The 17,820-nt window shown below is 40.5% G+C and overlaps 1 protein-coding gene across 6 annotated transcripts in view; it reads left to right on the forward strand.

Annotated features, from left to right (window-relative positions):
• The window catches only part of lrch1 (leucine-rich repeats and calponin homology (CH) domain containing 1), an 86,962-nt gene that overhangs the window by 556 nt on the left and 68,586 nt on the right, over nucleotides 1-17,820 (forward strand). The gene's annotated exons all lie outside the window — the stretch shown is intronic.

Genomic DNA, 17,820 nt, shown 5'->3' on the forward strand with positions numbered 1-17,820 from the left:
TGGAATTTCCGTTTAAAAACCTCTGTGCACACCGGGACTCGAACCCGCGACCCTCGAGGTGTTTGTGTTGGCCGCTGATTGTGGGTCATTTGTGCGCGAGACTTTACTGTAAATAAGACAAAAACATCCCCAAATTGTTGCTTCAGCTGGACTGAAAACGTACATGGATGTAACGGAGTATTATACGAAGTAACTGAGTATTATTGGATGTAACTGAGTATTTCTGACGGTCACACTGACATTAGTGTGGTTGTATTTGGTGATTTATTGACGCATGTGAGACAGTCATGGAAAAGCTCCTCAAGTTTCCAGGACCTGAGTGTTCAGACTGTGGGCCTGCAGTGGAATTCCCCACCACTTCCTTTTTAATCCATTTACAGTTGTAAACAGTCATGGAGAGCTCACACACACACACACACACACACACACACACACACACACACACACACACTTGTTAGGTTCCATGTTATGCTCATTTTCATTTTCAGGTTCTTGTTTTTATTTTTTGATTTGTACTACAACATAATGACATGCTTTAATGTTAAAAAAACAACACATCATTATCATATGAACATGCAGCACACAATAGAGTAAAGTTTAAAACTAACTGAAGTTGTGACTCGGGCAGATACAGCCAAAAATGCTATCACAATAAAAAAAAATCCATAATGGTCAATTTTGATAATTCTACTCCAAAAATAAAATAATTACTTTGCAAGAAATATTTCACAAATTGAATGAAATTAGTAAAAGGTGACAAGAAAAATACATAAAAATTGGTTTTAAAAAAAGAAAGCAGGAAAATTTGAAAATTATATATATATAAAAAAAATAGTCCACAAAACTCTCTTTGTTCTTTTTTTCTCTCGCTCATGTTTCAAAGCGGTAAAGGTCCCATATTGCACTCACTTGCTGGTCCATGCTGATATTTTGCATTTCTACTTGACAATGTTTATGTGCTTTAATTTCCAACAGGAAATGCAATTTAGACATTTATGTGTGAGTTTAAACTACTTTTCATATAGTGACCGTACTTCAGACTCAGGATGGTATGGCTGATATGGCCTAAGAGTAATATCACAATATTTTATGGTATTTTTGCATTAACAAAACTCTTGACAATATAACAAAAACATGAGAATATGTTATTGTTTATCTCAAGAACATAAAACTTAAAAAAACCCCAAACAAACATATACCTTAATGTAAAAGTTTATCTTCAATTATTCAGGAAGTCTGACCCAGAATTATCTTTCAGTTCTTTATTTTCTAGTAGTTCAGTATTTTCAGGTTTTACACCCACAGTCTGTGATTTTTGCCGATTCTCATTAAAAACCATAAGAATAGATGACTTTGATGACTTTGATGACGTTGATGACGTTGATGACTTTGATGACGTTGATGACGTTGATGACTTTGATGACGTTGATGACTTTGATGACTTTGATGACGTTGATGACTTTGATGACGTTGATGACGTTGATGACTTTGATGACGTTGATGACTTTGATGACGTTGATGACTTTGATGACTTTGATGACGTTGATGACGTTGATGACTTTGATGACATTGACGACGTTGATGACTTTGATGACGTTGATGACGTTGATGACTTTGATGACTTTGATGACGTTGATGACTTTGATGACTTTGATGACGTTGATGACTTTGATGACATTGACGACGTTGATGACTTTGATGACGTTGATGACTTTGATGACGTTGATGACTTTGATGACTTTGATGAAGTTGACGACGTTGATGACTTTGATGATTTTGATGACGTTGATGACTTTGATGACGTTGATGACGTTGATGACTTTGATGACGTTGTGTGACCGAGGCAGAAATCATGTACACAGATGAGGAAATCTACACCTGTCCAGGTGTGTCCTCTCTCTGCAGCCCCTCTGAACAGGATACAGCTGCTTTATACAGTGAATGGATTGATGTGAGGATAAATGCTTGACTGATTTATAGGAACACAAAGTATTTTTAAGACCTGTGCAGCAGCAACATTTCCCATGACTCTTACTTTGGTGAGCGGGTCAAGCAGCTGCTGCTTCCTGAACGTTTAGAGACCGTGTACACAGCGTTTGATGCGTCTCTTTTTGCAGTATTCTCGTCATGGAACAGGGTTTGTGTTTATTTCGAAGCGCCTGTAAACACGTGGGAAGTGGTGGCTGTCTCCGCAGCGCTGACGTGCACATGTGCACAGCAGATAAGTACGTGAAGCAGCATTATGGTGATGTGTATGCACAGATTTGGTGAGAGTCGTTAAAGCTGATTTGCTTTAATGTGCTGTAAATCTGTACTGGTTTTGGCTGCTCGTGTAAAGTTAGCAGCAGTATCACACTTTAAAGGGGCCGTTCACTTCAAATAATAATGATAGTAATAATAAAAATTCATCCGTGCAGATAGTTCTGGTTGAATTTGCCCATATTGAGTTCTGCTGTCAGTCTAAAACAATGGAGGAGAATAAAACTGAGTGTGCTCATCAGGGTTTTAAAAAATGACCTAGCTATGAACTGCATTAAAGGTCTGTTTCTCTTTTCGAAAATGGTCTTAATTAACTCTTTTAAACCTGCGTTTAGACGCCTTTTTACAAGTATTTCAACCTTTTAATCCTGGTGGGGCTAAAAAGGAAAAAAAATTAAATGTTAAATTTTGTCGTGAATTATTTTAATTTTTGAGCACCTTTTTTTAAGTCCTGTTTGCCTTGTTGTATTTCTTAACTTTCTTTTTATTTTTATTTTTCTTTATTAATACATTTTTCTTATTTCCAGGCAATTTTCTTGCACTTATTATTCATTTCTTGCTTATTTGGGGGGTAATTATGTCTTTAGATGGTTGTTGCCTTTTTATTTTAAATCAGTTTAAAAAAAATTGAAGATTATTAAAGATTTTTTTATTTTATTTTAGCCCCTTTTCAGGTCATTCTCTTGTTTTTTTCCCCCCTATTTTCAGGTAATTTTCTTCTAACTTTCTAAAAAAATTCTTGATATGTTTTTTGGGCCATTTTGTGTTGTGTTGCCCGTTGCCTTCTCCCCATGTTTTTGAAAGAAATCAAGTAACGGGGACATTGGTAAGAAGAGGTAACTCTCAGTTCATCCTGAGGGAAATTTGTTGCAGTATAAAGTAGGAAAGATTAAAAATTAAGTGCCACAACCAAATGTACATGATGCCAGAAATGTAAGCCAGTTAGCGGCAAGTGTCATAAAATAAACTGGTTAATGATGAGGCGTAAACTCCAAATATACGCCTGCCAACAAGTGGACCGTAAGGATCATAAATAGTCTGTTTTTTTGGATGATTCGCCTCCACTGTTCTGATCTGTGGACAGAAACCTCCAAACTGAACCCATGTCCTCGTGAAGTCGTCCTCCTCTCAGCAGCATGAATATCAGCCGTGTTGCAGTTGGACCGGAGAGTCTCGGTGACGTGATGTTGCTGTACTTCACTCTGTAACTTTGTTTATGTACTCTTAAAAAAGAAATGTGGCTTACATAACCGCAGCGGGTCACGTCTGCAGAAACACAGCAGCATGAGGTGAAGGGAGGCTGTGAGCTGCAGTTTAACTGTGTGAAGGTTTTAATGTTTCTGTCCAGAAACTTCACACACTCTGGGTCTCTATTTCATCTGCCATCATTCTTCTGTGCCGCCTTGCTCAACGGCGTGAATGATGATGCACAGCTTTGCTTTAAACTGTCAATATTTTGTCAGTGGTGGTCTGTTGCTCTGAAGTTTGGGGGAATATTGTTCTACCTCTCACATCTGTTGATGTTTGGATGGACGATTTGTGTCCATGTTGGTGCTTAATGTGTGTTATTTAAATCATAAGCTGGAATCAGGCCTTTCATGGCCGACCCTAACTACTGATTAAAGGTCTTTAATCCCATTTAGTACAGATGCTGTTACATATACAGTATTTTCTGAAAGCTCCCCAGTAGACTTGGGTCGATTTCTGGTTTTGCTGGTGCGGTCCAGAGTACAAGCTCAAACCGGTTTGACTTATACAAACAACCTGAACCAGCATTTGTCATTATGGCATGTTTTGGGGATTTTAAAAATGTCCTACCACAGCACTAAATCCAAGTCAAATTGCATTAAGCAATATGACAGTGTGAATAATATAATATCGTGTTTGTAAACTTACTAATAGAGCAACTAGTGTCACTCAGATCATGTTTGATTTCCTGCCGAGCTGAGGCTGCCGGTGTCACAGCATAAGAGAAATCAAATATCAGCAGAGGCGGGAATCTGAAGCCAATGACAGAGCTGTCTTTACAGGCTGCAGGAGCTGATGTGAGATGAACTTTAGATATCAGACGCGGATTTTATTTATATCTGATGCTCGCTTTGAAAGCACTGCTGTGGACGAGCACTGGCTGATTCATGAAGTTGAACTGAGAATTGATGGATATGAAATCTGCTAATTTATAATAAAAACCTAAAGACAATCTCAGCTGGCTGGAGGGAGATTGCCGGTAAGCTGACCGTTTCTGCTGAGGTCCATGACCATCGCTAAAAACAAGCTGGACTAAGGTTACATGCTGTTGACTGTATTGTATGTAATTCCCATTAAGTGTCACAATATAAATTGTGTGTTTTTCTGATTTAAAAATAAACAAGTTTTACTCTCCTCTACATCTCCAGTCTGATCTTGAATGCACAGCCGATAGCTATGTAGTTTGTTTACACGAAGTAACAGCGGTGTACATTTGATGGATTCAGTGAGCTCTATAGTCACTGATAGTCAGACACTCGTTTTCTGTCGGGACTCTGTATCATTATGTTCCGCTGAATAGCGTGCAACGTAAAATTTGTTTTTTGGCTTATTATCGAACCCCTCCAGCCTGACTCCTCAGTGTTTCTCACAGAATCAGAATCTTTTGGCTTCTTCCCCTTCTCTGTCTTGTGATTTTCACTATTTAATGACTTTGTGTTGAGTCTCAGTCATGGGTTGGATTATTGATCTGTTGATCGGTCAGAGCTAATCAGATTGATGGATGAGAGCAGCAGCTGCTGCAAAAACAAACTGACCCAGCATGATGAGTGTTTAAGTTGAACTATGCCTGGTGCTCTGCTGCTCCGTCTGTGTCCAGAGTACGCTCTGTGCTCCGAGAGTTTGGTGCTGTCAATAACAGAAGAGTAAATGTATTCCAACAGTGCTCCTAATGAACGGTCCAGCTCCAAAAATAGAAACTGGCGAAAGATGTTTTTCATGATGGCAGGCGGATATGAATGAACAAATGTGTAGGAAACTGTGTCTCAACTGCATTTTCCTCTCTTCAAACCTTTTGTCTTGTGCACGATTGCAGGTGATAAACATATTTATTGGTTCTTTCCTCTGCGTCTCCGTCTCCAGTCACAGGGTGCATCTTATCCAGCTCAGGTCTGAATGAGCAGCCGGATCATTGAGCTCACCTCGTCTGCAGCTGTGTGTACTGACATCATCGATGTAGTAGCTCTCTGAATTACAAATCTGCAGCGATGCAGAATCGTGCAGCCCCGAGGGCGATGAGCTTTTATAAATTTGACCTGCAGAATTGTACGCTCAGGTGTTTCAGTTTTATTATCCAGCGCCAAACAGACACATCTGGATGAAGCAGATGAAGGCATACCAACCAGCTGTGAGGAAGGAACACGTCATTAATGAACGGACGACATCATCTGCATCCATCAGATCATTAATATGCTGAAGGGATGGTAGTAAACAGTGTGTGCTGAGGATAGAGTCGTCTCTGATCACACGAGAGCCGTGATCAACCCCCATGAAATTAGATGAGAATGAAAAGAGTGAGTCACTGTGGCGCGTGGTGGACACACTTATGCACACACACACACACACACACACACACACAAAAATCTGCTGAGCTGCACACAGGAGCAGCACCGCATGCATGCACACGTACTCTGAAAAGACAATCACACACATGCACGGACACACACTGTGGCTCAGCCTACTTTCGTATCAGCAGCCGCACAAGCCTCAACATGTAGGGAAACACAAACTGGAGCTGCTTTCCTTAAACTTCTTCCCACCAGCACCTTCGACTGAAGGTCGAGTCGTGCTGGAAAAGAACGCGTGTACGACGTGTTGTCCGACCACGTCCGATGGAAAAAGCGGAAATCTCCAGACAGCTCAAATTTTTTGATTTTGCATAGTTTATTTTTCTCACTGTATCTCTTCTTGGGTTATTGGTGATGACTATGATAAATATGCAAAATTAAACCTTAAAAATATTATACATTATTATTATTTTCAACTTTCATTGAGATTATTTTAAACCAACATCAGTCCTAATCATAAATATCAAATATCAATTAATTTTCAGATTTTTAACCCTTGAAATAGGATCAAAAATGTCAGTTTGAATGGGTTTCAATGGAGCATTTTTGGACCTGAACAGTCTGAATGTAACTATTTAGTTTCCACAGTGTATTTTAGACTTATTGTAGGAGCTGAGCTGCAAATTCACTGATTACACTCAAATACACAATCTGGACTACATTTAGGACACATGCATCAACACACACACAGTTATCAAAAAGAAAGAAGAATGAAAAGTGCATAAATGCTCCAAACACTCCCTGAGGGTTTATTAAACAGATGAATTTACTTGCAGACAGTGTGGCTGCAGATCCTTTTAGCTTCATAGAAGCCAAATTGTTTTCATATTCTAGCTTTTAAACCGGGGGGCAGCTGGATTGTGTCCATCTGCAGATATTTTTAAAGGCGTACTGACCAGTGTTTTCATGCTTTAAATAGTTTGCAGTTCACATACTGTTGAATAATAAATGATCCATGGCTTTTTCCACACAGCGGAGGCTCGGCTGTGTTGTTATTATCGTCTCCAGCAGTGGAGAGAAGCCCCTCTGCCGCCTGGTTGCTCTGCAGAAAGTCAGTATAGTGCGTGAGCCAGGCGCAGCGTTTTCTAGGTGAAACCGGCTGAGCACAGAGTTGTTTTTTTTCACTGAAGAGTTGTTAATACATGTTAAAAGCTGCATTGTGTGTTGGTTTGTTGGTGTGATTTGCTGCTGCTCTGGTCCACTAACATCAGTCTCTGTGTAAAAATGTGTTCACAATATACTTCACATTCGTCCAGTAATTATTTAGATGTTAAATTAAAACGAGCTTGTAACCGCTGCCTTTTGTGTAGATATAAACTGGAGTGTGTGCTGCGCTGTAGACCGCCTGTGTGCTGCCCTGCCGTCACATTGGACTTCTCGGAGCCTCTCTGGCTCTGTCAGCATCACGTTATTAACAAACATTCAGATGATTCATTATTGACGCCAAATCAGCCTCGTCTGCATCATGGTGCCTCTAAGAATCACATTTTCCTCCACTGCCAAAGGACGACATCAACGCCTTTCCGAGAAAAAAAATAAAATTATCTATAATCATTCAGAGCTGCTGCATAAAACACGCAGCATGTGTATGCTCTCTCCTTATTTAGGACGACTTAAGAAAGACGACGGGGCTCAGAAAACCCCGAAAAAAAAATTGATATGTAGACTCAGTGAGTCCAGAAAGAGAACGGTGAAGGAAGGTGATTTCCAAACCAAACCAACCGGTCAGTCTGCTCTCTGTCGGCTCATATGGTGGTATCAACTGAAACTGCCAAACCGTGACCGTCTGTTTGTGTGTGTGTGTGTGTGTGTGTGTGTGTGTGTGTGTGTGTGTGTGTGTGTGTGTGTGTGTGTGTGTGTGGTATTGATCTGTATCTGCCAGGGTTTTAAAGGTAAACAGTTGGTTCCGTCTGGAGGAATAACCTCAGTTTGACCTGCTGTGAGGTGATCAGTGAGTTTTATTTCTTTGAACATATTGATTTGTCTATTGATGCTTTTTCATTTTAAGAGATTGTAATACTAATGAATATATTCTCAGGGGAATCACTTATTATCTGGAGTTTGGGGGATTTTTAAGGATGGTAGACATCCAGAAACAGAAAGTAAAGACGATGGTTTGGGTGATTTCCAAACCAAACTGTTGTGTTCAGACTGCGTCATCAGGGTTTATGTGTTAGAGGCTACAGGCTGCAGCAAATGTCAATTAACATGACTTCATATTTTATTATTAGCCTGGTTCATAAAATGCAGCAAAATATCAAAAACGTACATCAGGATTTTCCTCAAACCCAAGTCGACAACTTCAGAATGAGAACTGACTTGAAGATGTCAACAGTTTTTAATGACGTAGTGATTTCAGCAAAAGATCCTGTTGCCAAAAGCCACGTGAATAAATAGGAAAGAAATTCAGGTACTCCAAAAATATTAAAAATGTGAAAAGAAGGCAGAGAAATTTCGTTAAAAAGCCTTTATGATAGTGGCTAAACCATTAAAGAAGCCAACATGTTTTGACCACCACCGGTCTTCGTCCGGGCTTTTAAAACAAAGCCACCTTTCAGGTCTGATGACGCGCAGATAGTCGGCATAAGTTGAGGACCGAACTGACCGCGTTTTCATGATACAGCGACGGCCGGCCGGACAGCACCTGCAAATGTCTTGTTTTTTTCTCTAAACCCACAAATATTCACATTTGGGAAGCTGGAATCAGAGCTTTGTTAAAAACAACAGGGCAGCAGCCAATCATTACGTGCATCATCAATGAATCTGCTGATTATGTCCTAAATTTTAATGGATTCATTGTTTGGATCAAATGTCCCTTCAAGGCGTCTATGAAGTCGAAGGTGATGTCATCTTGTTTTGTCTGACCAACAGGCCAAAAACCCCAAATACGCTCGGTTTACTTTCCCATAAGAGCGACGTTTAAAAAATGACTCCATGTGTGATTAAAATGGTTGCAGATGAGTGTGAGCTGCTGAGGCTCCGTTGGTGTGGGTTTGTGTGATTCATCAGATTTGCTCTGAGCTGCAGGACGCGTTTACTTTCCTTTAGTCTGCTGCTGTTACTGTGACGATAGATGGACCAGTGATACAGAAAGAGCCCGACAGCCTCTACTCTACTGTACTCTACTGTACTCTACTGTACTCTACTGTACTCTACTGTACTCTACTCTACAGCACTGCAGAAAAGTACTGCCTGAATAACAGTGTGTATGTGCCGGGGCTTTATATACGTGTGTGTGTGTGTGTGTCCAGTAGCAGCCCACGTTCCCAGCTCCAGACAATACACATTTCTGCAGTGTTTGGCAGTTTTTCAGTGCATGCATGTGATATATTGACAGAAACAACATCCTGTGTGTGTGTGTGTGTGTGTGTGTGTGTGTGTGTGTGTGTGTGTGTGTGTGTGAACCACGCAGCAAAAGATGAGATTACATAAGATTACATGTTTGCGATTCACATTAGAACCATCTGCAGGATTTTATTTGATTCTCACTGACCTCTTTCTCTGCTCACATCAGTCACACAAATCCAGATAAAAATAGATGTGCAGTAAATTTCAGTCCAGAATATTCTCACACTCATTCTGTCCACTTTCTGTCCTGTTGGTCTCTTTTTTGTCTTCTGTTTTTATAGTTGAAATGTTTGATAATCCTCAGTGTTTCAGTGTGGTTGGGACCGTAACTTTCCTTCAGTTATCTCGTGATGCAGTTTCAGTTTGAGCTGGTGCGGTGATGCAGGGTGTTTATTATAAAAGACGACACTCTGGCTTTTGGTGGAAAATGTCCTCACTGTGGCATCCCGACCACGAATGTCCGTGATGTGATGTAATCTTGCCAGCAGTTGTCAAAAGTGTGTTTCTGCGGACTGAAGCTCTGTAACACTTCTTCAGTTCTGCAGTGTCCTTTAATTCTGCATTCACTCACTGAAATAATTTACTGTGCACTTTGAGAACAATAAAAGAGAAGTTAGTTGCTGGATTTAAAGAAAAGTGGTTAAATGACATCCTTTTAAAACCCAAATTAAGGACATATATTCAAATCAAGCAAAATTAAGAACAGGAATCCTTCCTTTGGCTCTTGACGTTGGCAGCTTTGAAAACGTCCCGGAGGAAAGCTGACTGTGAATGTTGTGATTTAGGAGAAGTTGAGAATCTCTCATTTTCTTTTATATTGTCCCTTCTGTGATGAGTTAAGAGCACCTTTGATGGATGAAATGTTTGTTCAAAACCCTGAAATGATGACAGGATGAAATGGTTGTTTCGTTAAAGCCTGGAGGAAACGTCAGGATGGTTTGTTTCGTTGGTGTCTGCTTTGGTTTGTGGTCTCTCCGTTTTAATAATGGTGTCTTGTACAGCAGTTTGGGCTGGGCATGTTGTTTACGCATGACACAGTAACAAAATTAAATCAATCAATCCTCAAAGAGGGAAATGTAATTTTTGTGAAGTTGAGAGTTTAAAAAGACGCAGTGAGATGAGAAAAGGGTGTGTTTTTAAAGATGTGTGGACGGATACATGATGTGTGCCTGAGTTCACCACCCGCACTTCCTCTACCTCTCTGCTCTTCCTCCCATTTAATTTACACACACACACACACACACACACACACACACACACACACACACAGGAAGCTGTGGATTCCCAGGAATGTGATGTGGTGTTGTGTCGGAGGAGGGTCTATCCGCTCCATGTTCCCGCCACACCTGGAACATAATGACAGCTGGGACACAAGCACACACACACACACACACACACACACACACACACACACACACACACACACACACAAGCACACACACACACTCTTATTAATACTTAACTATAGCGGTGTATTTTCTTCGGATGTCTCATAAATCAGTTTGTTTATTTATGAATTCCAATAATTTAAACCATAAAAGACCATTTATAGTTTGATATTTAATGTCGCAATTAGATTATTTATTTACGATTAAATAACCGATTATTTACTGAAACTAAGGTCAGGCTGACCTACAGACTCATAAATACACACTTAAACATTAGCCCTTACCTTAATCTCCACCTTAACCTTCCCTGCATTGATGGAAGTGGAGTCACAGAGGTCTGTAAGGGGGAGGGGCCGGCGTCTCACGCGTAGTGAATGAAGCCGCTAATGAAGCAGTTTAACGGTTTCTCTCAGAGGAGCGAGCAAACAGACGCAGCAGTGAAGGCGCTGAGCTCCAGTGCACGGACATGTCCGACATCCCGCTCCATTGTGGACATGTCCAGCATCCCGCTCCATTGTGGACATGTCCAACAGCCTGCTCCAGCACGGACATGTCCAACATCCCGCTCCATTGTGGACATGTCCAACAGCCTGCTCCAGCACGGACATGTCCAACATCCCGCTCCATTGTGGACATGTCCAACATCCTGCTCCATTGTGGACATGTCCAACAGCCAACTCCAGCGCGGACATGTCAGCCCGCTCCATTTTTTGGTCATGTCCAACAGCCCGCTCCAGCACGGACATGTCCAACAGCCCGGTCTAACTGGAGCAGTTCTACAAACTGTCTCGCTCTTGCAAGGTTTTCCAACAAAACACCTGTCTTTGCGTGTGACCAATACGCACAGAGGTGACTGTTAATGGCGCCCATACCACTCATTCATCACATGTACCCGTCAGCCAGGCATCACCAACTGGTGGGCCGCGGTCCGGATCCGGACCAAAACCTCGTCCTATTCGGACCTTTGGCCAAGTTGAAATAAAATGTAAGAATGAGAAGAATATTTTTTAAGGAGTAGTGCTGGGCAATTAATCGAAACTGTCATTCAGAACCTCCAACCATAATCTGGCCCATGTCGGGTATTTCGGTTATTTAAAAACTATGTTAACCCTTTCCCCACCGGGCCTCCTAGAATAGGTCCTCCAGTTGGTGATGCCTGTATTACAGTATATTTGTCACATTCAATGTCTGACAGAAAATAAATACTTAAACTAAAATTAAAGGACAAAGGCGGTGGGGGGGGGGGCTACGATCGTCTGTAATGACACTGTGAGGTGGTGCCTCTCACCAGCACAGAGACAGGAAGTGGCCGCTCCCCTCCTCATTGTTTTCAGGAGGCAACAGCTCCGAGCTTTTCCTGTCAGGGAAACCAAGGATCCCAGCACCCTCTCCCATGCCCCCACCCTCTGACCCACCCCCCAACACCACCTCGTCACTGCTGTTTGTTATTACACTTTGCAGCAGTTTGTGGCTGCTGCTCATCAGTATAGATGATGATGTTTTTCTGTAGGTTGATGCAGAAGTTAGCTGGTCCCCTCTTCAAAAAGCCTATGGGACTTTTCCATTGGGTTTTGGGTTGTTGTAGAAAATAAGCTCTGTGGCAAACAAATGTTTATGATAGTGACACGTTTTGTGCGATCTGCACAAATGAACATCACTTTTAGGATTTTTTAAAGTGTAAATAGAATTGGCAGAAGGAAAAAGATAATGTTTGGTGTTAAATAAACTACACTGCTGTTGCAGAATTTAAAGTTGTGACCACAATGAGGCTGTAAAGCTGTGTTCGGTGCAGCTCTCTCACATGTTGGCAACAACCTTTTTTTTAGACACACAATACGTTTAAATGCACGGTTTCGTGGAGCTGCGGTCAACTTGATGAGGCCATTTAACTGGCCTACTGTCCTTGTCCCAGTATACAAGCAGCTAGTTACTGTAAACTCATTTATATAGTTTATGATACAGACACAATCACAACTGATTATGAACAATAACTTATCAAACTCTGCCTTCATAGATTAGTTTGAAGCCACCTGAAACAAAATCAATATCAGTGTAAGTGTACGTTATATTTAGAATATTTTCAGCTTTTTATCTAACAGTCCTTACCGCCGGGGATTTGAAGCCGTTATACCAAAAACACCAAACTGAGTCCCTCTAACCACGGAGAGAGGCCGGCGCAGCGACTAGGAGCACGCTCAGACGAGTCTACCTAAAGTCCGACTGTGTTCACATGACGGGAAACTGACTTCCAGTCCAGTTATCTGTGTCAGTTCAATTCTGAGAAATTTGTTTTTCTAACATGATGTTAAAGTTCTCAATGTGGAGCGTTTTGACTCGGTGCAGCCAAAAGTGGAAATGAAAAAGCCAGAGAATCAGGGTTAGGATGGATCATAACTCCTGCCTTTAATCGAAGCTCATTTTAAGGCAACAACTCTGTCTGCTGATGAAGCCTGTGATGTTTGGTTGAAAGCTCCAGAGAAAGATCGTAAGTTGACCTCAGGTTAAGGCTAGTTTGTCCAGAGCTCTCAGGGACAAAAGACAAACTTTGCTCAACTTTTTGGTTTAGACCAAAGACTTTTATGATTACATGAACGTGAGCCTTGTTTTTGGTCCATTTTTCTGTGGTGAGAGTGACACTGCGTCTGTTCAGAGAGGATCTTTGTACTTCGGAGGAGGTCGTGACTTCGCTGTGAGACACTCGATCTCTGAGATAAATCACCGACCCTGGCAGGAAGTGGTTTTTTCTTTTGATACCTGACCCCGGTGAGTCAGACGGTGACCGCGGGCCACGACATCGCCTCACACTCTGAAACCCGAAAGATGATGTCACACATTACATCATCTGTGGACTATTTTGTGTCTGTGTATCAGAGTTCAGGTCGTGTCGGCGTGTGTCCTTACAGCGGGGACGTGAGGAGGTCATATCCTGTGTTTGTGTCCACTTTAGGTGTTTTTAGGCTTTTTTCTCTCAGTGTTTGTCATCTGCCGCTCCAAAAACCTGCAGAGCTAAAGACGTCCGCGTCGGCTTACTGTCTGCTGTGTTTAGCGATAATTTGCATTTATTACAACTATAACGGACAGATCCAAAAAAAACCCAAACCATCATTTTGCAAAGTTTAGACTGCCTTTTACTGTATTTCAGCTTTTGCACAACTGCTCGTGTTTAACCCTTTGAAACGTGAGGCAAGATATTTATAAAAGTAACAATAATATGATATGAAAATAATCAGAAAATAAAAATAAAAAAATGAAACAAACAAAAATTGGCCCAAAAAATGGAAAAAAAGAGTTACTTTTCTGTAACATAATTTCAAAAATAACTATAATGATTGTAAATATTGTTTTTTGGACATTGTCCCTATTTTTTTTATTTTTATAATTTTCTAATAATCCCCCCTTTTAGATCAGTTTCTGTCACCTTTAATATAATTGTTAATTTCTTTGTGTGACATTTCTTGCCAAGTCAGTTTTTGAAAGAAGTCAGTTAAATAGCTTGTTAAAGAAAATTTTGAAATTTTTAGAATTTATTTTGCTCTTTTTGTGAGATGTAAAAAATGTAAAAATGTATACATTTGTCATAGTAAGGCACAGATATTTTGTAATTTGAGTATCAGCACCAGTTTAAAAACAGGAAAGGACTCTGAAGTTCTTACAGTTCTGCAGCGTGTTTTCTTCGGTCCAAACTGGAGTAGAGAGGTAGATTTTCTTTTTTTATATTTGGTTTGTTTAGGTTCACTCTGAGTAATTACAGCCGACCACCTGACTCACAGCGAGCTTGTTTATTGAAGAGTTCTGGTAAACCGCTCTGCGCTCGCTGCTCTAATTCACCTCAGACATGTTAAGAAGACAAATACGTGAATATGAGCAGCAGTTCAGTGCTTTATTTTATCTTTCTACGAATCTACAGATCTGCACCCGTCTCCCTTTACCCAGAATCCCCTCTGATTTGTGTTTGTTTAGACGATAATGAGTCACACTTTATCTCTGCTCTCAGAGGACTCATGTATGTGGCACCGAAAAAACAGCCCTCATCATCGGAGATACGGGAGACTTATTGTCATTCATCCATGTACAGCTCTGTGCGCTTCATACAGGAACAAACTGTTCCCATGGTCCCCGCCGCGCAAACATGAACCAATGATTCACAGTCAGATACAAAAACAGGCACAGTATTCAGCAGACGTGTGCAATAATGCCAAAATATAAATACATTTAGTGCAAATAAATGTAAACCAGTGCAAGCGCAACATAAGCAGTGACACTGAGAGCCGCTGTCTGAGGACTCTTACAGTAAAGTACAATCAGTCCAATATTAAAATACTGTCAAACTAAATATGAAAGAGAAAAAAGGAAATAAACGACAATAAATACAACATGACGGCAACAAAAGTATTCAGTTCCAACTATTAATGAGTGCATCGCTTAAAGTTCAAGAGAAAAGAAAATAAAAATCCTGAAAATAATCATAAAATAAATAAAGTTACTTGCTGGTGACATGATGACATCGTCTCCATCTGCTGCTTTAGTGTTTCTACAGAAAAAGTGATGATAATTAATCAATGATCGATTATTCTGTCGATAAGAATTTAATTGAACATTTGAAATTTAATCAATCGATCGATAGGTTGTGAAATACTGTCAGTATGTGCAGTATGTTGCTGTGAGCTTTGACTGAGGATAAAACGCATTTAGTATTGTTTACAATTAGCACGATTAATCGATAAATCGATCGTTAATTTTTCTGATCAATCGTTTAAGGAAAGTGTTGACAACTTGCAACCCGTTCCAAGGAAATGTGAGACGATATGAGCTCTCTGTGGTCCGGCCCCTCTCAAACATCTTTTGTGAACATACTAAAAAAAAGCCAAAATTATGACAGAAAATACATTTTCATGAACCGCCGAGCCTCGTGGCGTAGTGTCAGCTACGTTTTATTTCTGTATGAACAGATAAACATAAGTTTAAAGTTTCCTGGTGACAAGCAGCTCATGACACTGATGATGAACATCTTCATGACTGAATGAATAAATTCCCACCCGCAGAGAAACGCCTCCACTGCGGGATTTACCGTCACACCTGAGCAGGTGAGGCTGCCAAACTCTCAGTGTGAGCAGAGCAGGCACATTAATGCCAGCGCCTCTATCTCTGTGGGTTTATTTGGCTTTATGTGTGTGTGTGTGTGTGTGTGTGTGTGTGTGTGTGTGTGTGTGTGTGTGTGTGTGTGTGTGAGAGCATATGTGCACAGTTATTTATACATGCTGCATTCATGGTGTGTTAGGATTAGCATGAAGAGAGCGGTATGGAAAGTGTGTGTGAACCTGTAATGGAGGATGTGTGTGTGTGTGTCTGTGTCTGTGTGTGTGTGTGATGTTTGGATGCCAGTATGAAGCCGGGAGGATTTAGGTGGGAGAGAGAGGTGTGTGTGTGTGTTTGTGTTTGTGTGTGTGTGTGTGTGTGTGTGTGTGTGTGTGTGTGTGTGTGTGTGTGTGTGTGTGTGTGTGTGTGTGTGTGTGTGTGTGTGTGTGTGTTGGGGGTGAATTTGGCCTACATTTGGAGGATGAGAGACTGTCCGTGTTCATTTCGGCGTCTGACTGTACGTCTCCCGTTTTATTGCCAAGTAGGTTTTCACACACGAGTTTTTCGGTGAATCGTGCATAAACATGAACATAGTGAGAGAAAATTAAAGTATTGCAAACATGAAGAAACAGAAACATAAAATAAAAGACAATGAGAATACAAATGTGAAAAAAATACTATAAAATATGCAGACTTTGGGCTGCACAGTTAATTAAATATTAATCACAGTGACGGTTTTGGCTTCCCAAAATTAAATGAATATGATCAACCTTGATTTTGACATTTTAAAAATGTGTAAGAGAAGATTACGTCTCTGCGTCCGTCGTGCTGCTCGGCGTGAAATTGTGTTTATTTGATTTAATTGATTTATTTTGAACATGTAAAAAAAGGAAAAGAGAAATTATAAAAATATTATATAAAAACAGACAAAAAAACCAAATAATTACAAACAATACGAAAAAAGGTCAAAAACATTATGACTTGTTTTACATATTTCTCCATAAGTCATTGAATTGTAATTAGCTTCCTTATTTATTTAAACATACTATAATTAATTAAATATATACATATACCCACATACTCAAAATTAAATATCTGCAATTTTTCATTATTATTTACAGAAAAAAAATAAAATAGGAAAAATAAATATTGAATGACCAAATAAATCAACATTTATTCCTGTAAACACGCTGTGATGTCAAACCCGTCTTCATCACTAATAAAAAACAAACTAATAAAAAACAATATTAAAAAAAAACAAAAAAACATTAATGTCTGGACATTTCTTCATTGTCACACTGAAACTGATCCACAGTTTCACTCCACAGACTGATAACAGAAAACTTTTTCTGGTGCCGTGAAAACGAAACGATTTGGAGGAACACACCAAATATCAGCAGAATCGCAGCACAGCCTGAAGTGCAAAAAAATACAATCACAATGTCCCTAAAATCTCAGCATTGATCACAGTGATTGTGATTATCGTTTTGGCCATAATCGTGCCGCTCGAGTGTTTTTCTAAAAATGTTTGACGTGAATGTCGAGGTTCTGGTTTAGTTTTTTATGAAACTGTCTGCACGGTTAGTTCCCTCAATCCTTTTAAGGCAGAAAATTGCATCTTTGAATTAATTGTCCCTGTAAAATTGAGCATCCTGGGAACTTGTGTGTGTTTTCGTGGTGGCTGGTGAGATTCCTGGGAGGGCCCCTCCGTGGCCCCCCGCTCACCCTGCAGAATTAATATTCTGAATTTTAAACACTTCATTAGCCTGAATTACTCAAACACGGTGCCAGAAATCATGTTTGAAAGTCAGCAGGGCGGGCGGTGGGTGGTGTTTTGTGAGCGTGCCATCCCCTGCAGCCGCTGCCAGTGGCCACACACACACACACACACACACACACACACACACAGAGACACAGACACAGACACACACACAGACACACACACACACAGACACACACACAGACAGTTCAGTGATATGCTGACAGCAGAGAAAGATGTGGGTCAGTGGTGGGGGTCTTGTTGTTGTATGTGATGTGATGTATGTGTGTGTGTGTGTGTGTGTGTGTGTGTGTGTGTGTGTGTGTATGTGTATGAGTGTGTGTGTGTGTGTGTGTGTGTGTGTGTATGTGTGTGTGTGTGTGTGTGTGTGTGTGTG

This window comes from Plectropomus leopardus, chromosome 10 (assembly GCF_026936395.1).
Source record: "Plectropomus leopardus strain MGB_pleo_1.0 chromosome 10, ASM2693639v1, whole genome shotgun sequence".
Taxonomy (NCBI): domain Eukaryota; kingdom Metazoa; phylum Chordata; class Actinopteri; order Perciformes; family Serranidae; genus Plectropomus; species Plectropomus leopardus.